General features: G+C 42.3%; 1 protein-coding gene across 1 annotated transcript in view; it reads left to right on the top strand.

The window, feature by feature from the left end:
- Positions 1-512: 512 nt before the first annotated feature.
- fhip1b (FHF complex subunit HOOK interacting protein 1B) overlaps positions 513-6,659 on the top strand; it is an 80,615-nt gene continuing 74,468 nt past the window's right edge. Inside the window, exons 1-2 of the mRNA XM_090230466.1 lie at positions 513-726; positions 5,490-5,672. The gene's annotated coding sequence lies outside the window, so the exon portion shown is untranslated. The remainder of the gene's footprint in view (positions 727-5,489; positions 5,673-6,659) is intronic.

Below are 6,659 nucleotides of genomic sequence, written 5' to 3'. Positions count from 1 at the left end.
TATATGGGGGATTGTGGGGGACCCCAGAGTATGTAGCACCCCCCCCCCCCCCCCCCCCCCCACCCCCCACCCGCGTGCACAGTGCAATATAAATGTTCGATACACACTATAGACTGACTGGAAAGGTTAATTCCCACAGTCAACGTCCTGCAATGAGAGCTAAAGTGAATGTTTCTGAGTAGGTTGATACCCCATTTAATGGGTGCATAATAGGTTAGGCTGTAAAGTGTATAAGTATGCCCCCAATGCAATTCTAAAGTCTGTTACAGCCACAGTGCAATTCCAACAGAGGTTTACTTTCAATTTAACTAATTATCATCTTTTGTTATAAATTTGTTTAACAACATTCAGACTTTGTTTCGCATTATCTAGTCCAAATATGGCATGATTCCATTATTTGTATATGTTTAATCACTTTCAGATGTGGACTTTTCTTTTTTTGAAGGCAAAGCACAAATTCCACAATTGCGGCTAACTAATTCCTTATTGTGTCTAGCATCACACAGGTGGAAGAGGACACGGAGACGCGCTTTCTATCACACAACGTCATCGCGTCCCTTGCGTGTGTGTGCGTGTGAGATAGAGGAATTCGAGAAGGTGGCGAAGAGAGAGAGAGAGAGAGAGAGAGATTGTGAAATCATGAAAACGGTTTGTTGTTGTCTGAAGGAATAACCTATGCGACAAAAAAAAATGTATACAATTCAACGGCGATCTTCTTTTGCGTCGGTGAGTAGCTAATTACGTTTTCACAGTGTTGTGTAATTATTATTTTACTGTACACTGGTCGACTGACAGTGGAATATCCTGGATAGTAAACTGATAAATTAGCTTTTCTGTTGGCTAGCTAGCTAGCGAAGTTATCCTGTGGAAATCACTGCTCCTCCGCAGCAGTTTAGCGGTTTTGTTGTTAAATAATGCAAACCCAAACGGTGAGTATTTTGCTGGTTTAATATGACTTTTGTCATTTAGCTTGCTAACGTTATTTAACCACGTTTAGCTAGTTGAGTGTGAACACATCAGTTTTTTTTTTGTTGCTAACGTTTAAATCGCCGAAGAAGGAGACATACCGTTATATGAGGTAGCTAGATAGACCGTTTTTATTAGCTAAATTAGCGCGTTATTGAAACACATTATTTTGTTATTAGCTAAACACTGCATCAAACATCAGCACTGTGAATACAGTCTGTGACAGAGGGAAGTTATGCCAACGACCAGCAGGCAGGCACACTAGTTCCTAAAATATTCCCTTAATGTTACTTTATATTCACTTTGGGAGTTTTGAAATGTGTAGCTAGCACCATTTCCCAGTGATTGTAATTGCTAACGTCAGCAATGCTAATAAACGAAGCTAACTGGCTATTTAGCTTAGCCAATCAATTGCTAGTTAGCTAGCTTGTTGCTGGTTATTTTAGGATTGGGATAAATATTTTCTTCTAAGCTCATATCTATCAAATGTCTAACCTTCTTTATTAATAATTGACGTGCATCATGTCAAGGTTGGCTGAGGATGTTGTAGCTAGTGTTTCTCAAAACTTGTTGAGACACGATCTTCACCTTTTTGACTGTATGATCTACTAGTCTTTCTAGTTAACCTTCATTGTTTTCAGAGTGCAACAGCTTGCATTTTACATTCCTCTCGGTCTACTTCAACACTGGCACAGACCCTGAAATTATTCTGCGAATGATTTATAATTCTTCAGCACATTTTTTAAGTTGGTCATTGAGAACATTTTGAGACATGACCCAACTGTCCAGGTCAATAGGTTCTTTGTTGAGATGGACTTGACACGACAGGCTGAGGAGCAATGGTGGCTGACTTGCCACTCAATCATTTATCACGGAGACGCATCTTCCAGAGAGAGAGAGAGAGACAGAGAGAACCCTATTACCTAAGTTATGTAGTGCACTACTTTTGACCGTCAAAAGTAGTGCGCTATACAGGGGATAGGGTGCCATTTCAGATGCAGGCACAAGAGTTCAACAAACATGACTGGTCGGTTGGCCTCTCATGAGAATCTCTTCCCTACCCTCATATTTTATCTCTGTCCATTTGTGAGAGTTACGTGGCTTTCACTGAGTCTTTAGGATGTGTGTGTGTGTCTGTGTGTGGGAGGTCTGATAACATCATATATAGACTACCTCTCTGGGAACTGACTCTGCCTCTCTGCCTCAGGCCTGCTGGATCTCAGCAGAATCATATCTAGCCTATTCACCCAGTTTCTCATCTCTTCCTTTCATACACACACCTCATTCTCTCTCTCTCTCTCATATTCTCTCTCTCGACAGAAATACAGACACTCTTGGAGATCCCATAAAGAGCAACAGTAGAACCCAACATAACTACAGATCCCATGAAGAGCAACCGTAGAACCTAACTACAGATCCCATAAAGAGCAGCCTTAGAACCCAACCTATCTAGAGATCCCATAAAGGCCTCTCACTGTGCTGAGGCAGGCTAACGTCTAATTTCTGCTCTGACTGTCCGCGTCGACAGAACGAACGGTTTCAAGGTTTGGTTAAGTTTATTTTGGCATTTTATTATGGATCCCCATTAGTTGTTACAAAAGCAGCAGCTAATCTTCCTGGGGTTCCACACAGAACACATAACATAAAACCTAATGCAGAACATTAATAGACACGAACAGCTCAAGGACAGAACTACGCACATTTTTAGTTCTGTTCACCTCATAACTGACCTTTGTCTTTCCTTTCTACATCCTTATTGTGTACGTGCAGCCTTAATCTCCCAGTGTTAGAATATGAGCAGGTGGACTTTGAGCTCAACTTACTGACTTTTATAGCACCTGAAGAATGTGACCTGGAAATAAAATCCCCACCGTTTTTGTACATTAGCCGGATACATAGTTCTGCCGTGGCACACCTCCTTTCTTTCCCCACATTTAGCTCAGGGATTGAAAGGCTGACTTCTTTGTTTTGTCAGACATATTGAGCCTTAAGCTTAGCTGCTGTTCAGCTTATAAACCCGCGAACACAAGTTCTGCCATGGGATAGGCCTGTAATGGCTATAAGGTGCTTTGTGGGAGCTCTGCCTATGAGTTGATTATATGATGTTGTAGAAAACAGAGGAAACGTGACTGAAATGCACCTGGATTCAACATACCGTAGATTGTTAGCCGTTCGTTAAGGTTTTTGTTCAAGTTTGAGTTCGGACTGGCCTTCATTTCCTTCATTCTTGAGGACCCCTTCTACTCTCCCTGATTTATATGACTAAGATTGTGCCTTCGGGCTTCTGGACAACGAAAGAAAGTTGATATGAAAACCAATAGAACAGGAGAGAAATTCTGGTTAATGGAATGAGGAAGAGTCTTAAGTTTTTATGGATGGATTTTTTTTGCAAGGCTACTTTGAAGCAAGGTTAGACCTCGTTATTTTAAGTAAAGTAAAACGCTCAGGTTTCAAACAGTTATGCTTCCTCAAGCTCAGATTGCGCAATGCTGCCTGACAGGTGATATTCCTCTAACTAGGCTCTGTGGCGTGTGATAAGTTAGAAACATGACGACAAACAAATACCCAATTTAATTACACTATGCATATTAACCTATAGACCAATAAGCATGACTGGGCAATTTTTTGGGGGCTGTTAAGCAAATGTTTTTCTTTTTTTTTCTCTCCCCTTTATTTAACTAGACAGGTCTGTTAAGAACACATTCTTATTTTCAATGACTGCCTACGGGGGAACAGTGGGTAAACTGCCTTGTTGATGGGGCAGAACGACAGATTTTTACCTTGTCAGCTCGGGGATTTGATCTTGCAACCTTTTGGTGACTAGTCCAATGCTCTAACCACTAGGCTACCTGCCGCCTCTACACTCTAACCACTAGGCTACCTACCGCCTCTACACTCTAACCACTAGGCTACCTGCCGCCAAAGGTTAACTATGTTAATTAGCGGTTAACTATTAACATCCCATCCCTACTTGTTACCCTCTTTTACATTCCCTGTTTTATTTATGGTACCTTTCACTCCCTTTTTCTCTCCAATTTCATGATATCCAATTGGTAGTTACAGTCTTGTCCCATCACTGCAGCTCCCGTACGTACTCGGGAGAGGCGACGTTCGAGAGCCATGCGTACTCCGAAACATGACGCTTCCAAGCCACACTGCTCGTTGAACCCGGGAAGCCAGCCGCACCAATGTCTTGTTGGAAACACCATACAGCTGGCAACTGAAGTCATCGTGCATTGCGCCCAGCCCGCCACAAGGAGTTGCTACATCTCAATGGGACAAATCCCGGCCGGCCAAAACCCTTCCCCTAACCCGGACAACACTGGGACATTTGTACACTGCCTCACTTGTTCTTATGTCCCCATGTTGTTGATGAGAGATGATACAGTACCCTCTGCCATCCTGAAGAAGCACTCCCACGTGTTGTTGATGAGAGATGATACAGTACCCTCTGCCATCCTGAAGAAGCACTCCCACGTGTTGTTGATGAGAGATGATACAGTACCCTCTGCCATCCTGAAGAAGCACTCCCACGTGTTGTTGATGAGGGATGATACAGTACCCTCTGCCATCCTGAAGAAGCATTCCCATGTTGTCTCTGACTTGACCTGAGCTGTGGTTTTAGCGGTTTGTCCTGCGCTCCGTAAACAACAGTTAACAAAACAGAACACGAGGAGGATTCCAGTCCCCAGTCCACCTGGCTGTGCTGCTGCTTCAGTTTCAACTGTTCTGCCTGCGGCTATGGAATCCTGACCTGTTCACCGGACGTGCTACCTTGTCCCAGACCTGCTGTTTTCAACTCTCTAGAGACAGCAGGAGTGGTAAAGATACTCTTAATGATCGGCTATGAAAAGCCAACTGACATTTACTCCTGAGGTGCTGACTTGCTGCACCCTCGACAACTACTGTGATTATTATTATTTGACCATGCTGGTAATTTATGAACATTTGAACATCATGGCCATGTTCTGTTATAATCTCCACCCGGGACAGCCAGAAGAGGACTGGCCACCCCTCATAGCCTGGTTCCTCTCTAGGTTTCTTCCTAGGTTTTGGCTTTTCTAGGGAGTTTTTCCTTGCCACCGTGCTTCTACACCTGCATTGCTTGCTGTTTGGGGTTTTAGGCTGGGTTTCTGTACAGCACTTTGAGATATCAGCTGATGTACGAACGGCTTTATAAATACATTTGATTTGATTCTGTTCTACTCCAGCCTACAGTCGTTAAACTGGAAGACTTCTGACCTCTTGTCTTGTTTTGAAACAGCCGGGGCCTATAGTGGTTGTTTAGACTGGTGAGTAATGGCTGGGGCTCCCAGAGGACGGTGTGCCACTGGGATGAAACCGAACACTGCCTGTCGTAGCCCAGCATTCGGAGACAGTGCTGTAACAGTACACCTTCACTGTCACTACTGTCTGTCTGTCTTCACCAGACTAGACCTGTAGTTTAGTATAATACAATGGTTTACCACAGCCTATAACCAAACTCTGTCTCTCCGTCTTTCTCTCTGTGTTTCAATATTCAGTCTCGGGGTAGCAGTTGGGGCTAAGGAAGGCTAAGCTGATTGCTGCTGGCTGGTGACTTCCCTTAGAAGCTGGTGTTGGACTGGAGCAGCCAGCTATGGCCATGAGCCAGAAGTCCCTCTTCCTTCTGTGGACCAGAGCCAACATGGAGGTTTAGACCAGACAGACGCCGAGCAAGTGTTAAGGTAAGATGGTGTTTTTTTGTTTTTTTACAGGACCTCTCTCTCGCTCTCTCTCTGTACACGTGATGTAAGCAAACAAAACCGCAATGAATCGTAGTGACTCTCTGAGGTGCTACAAAATGTACTTTAGCTCCTTCTCGCCTCTGTTCTCGTCTTGAGCCAAGTATAGCAGTGCGTTGTCGTGATTGAATTGTTTTGAGGAAATGTTCAAGACACTGCTTCTGTGAAGAATGATGGTAGCTGGTAAAGAATGTAGACTGATGCTGGTGTAGCAGATCATGCTGCCTGTGGTAGCCCATCCTTAATATGTTCACTTTCAGTCTCTTTTTAACTTTTTGCTGTAGGTCGGAGCATCTCAAATGCCTCTGAACTGTAGCCTAATAGGTTTTAGGAGAACAGTATAGGGAATTTAAACTTTTCTTGGACAGTGTACTCGCAAATTTTTCCCCCAACATCGGACACTCTAGCGGTTAGAGGAATAAATCACCTCGAGCTCAACATTTTTAAATGGACTGTAAAATATTGGTACGTTTTGCGACTAAAGACACCCTTCCAGCTAGCTGACCACCGATATACATGGCTATTTATGTAAGTTAGGTTTTGAAAGTTAATTTTTAAACATTTTTTATTTATTTATATATATATATATATATATATATACATACATACATACATACATACATACATACATACATACATACATACATACATACATACATACATACATACATACATACATACATACATACATACATACATACATACATACATACATACATACATACATACATACATACATACATACATACATACATACATACATACATACATACATACATACATACATACATACATACATACATACATACATACATACATACATACACACACATTTTGTGGGACACTCTGTATATTGTAAAATTAGACCACACATCATTTTAATATACAACTTTTTCCTCTGAAATATAGATAACGGATTTCAGGCAAGTA

This window comes from Oncorhynchus mykiss, chromosome 3, assembly GCF_057628025.1.
Source record: "Oncorhynchus mykiss isolate SJ-2025 chromosome 3, ASM5762802v1, whole genome shotgun sequence".
NCBI classification, from domain to species: domain Eukaryota; kingdom Metazoa; phylum Chordata; class Actinopteri; order Salmoniformes; family Salmonidae; genus Oncorhynchus; species Oncorhynchus mykiss.
The sequence above is the reverse complement of the archived record's forward strand: the minus strand, read 5'-3'. Positions and strand labels throughout refer to the sequence as shown.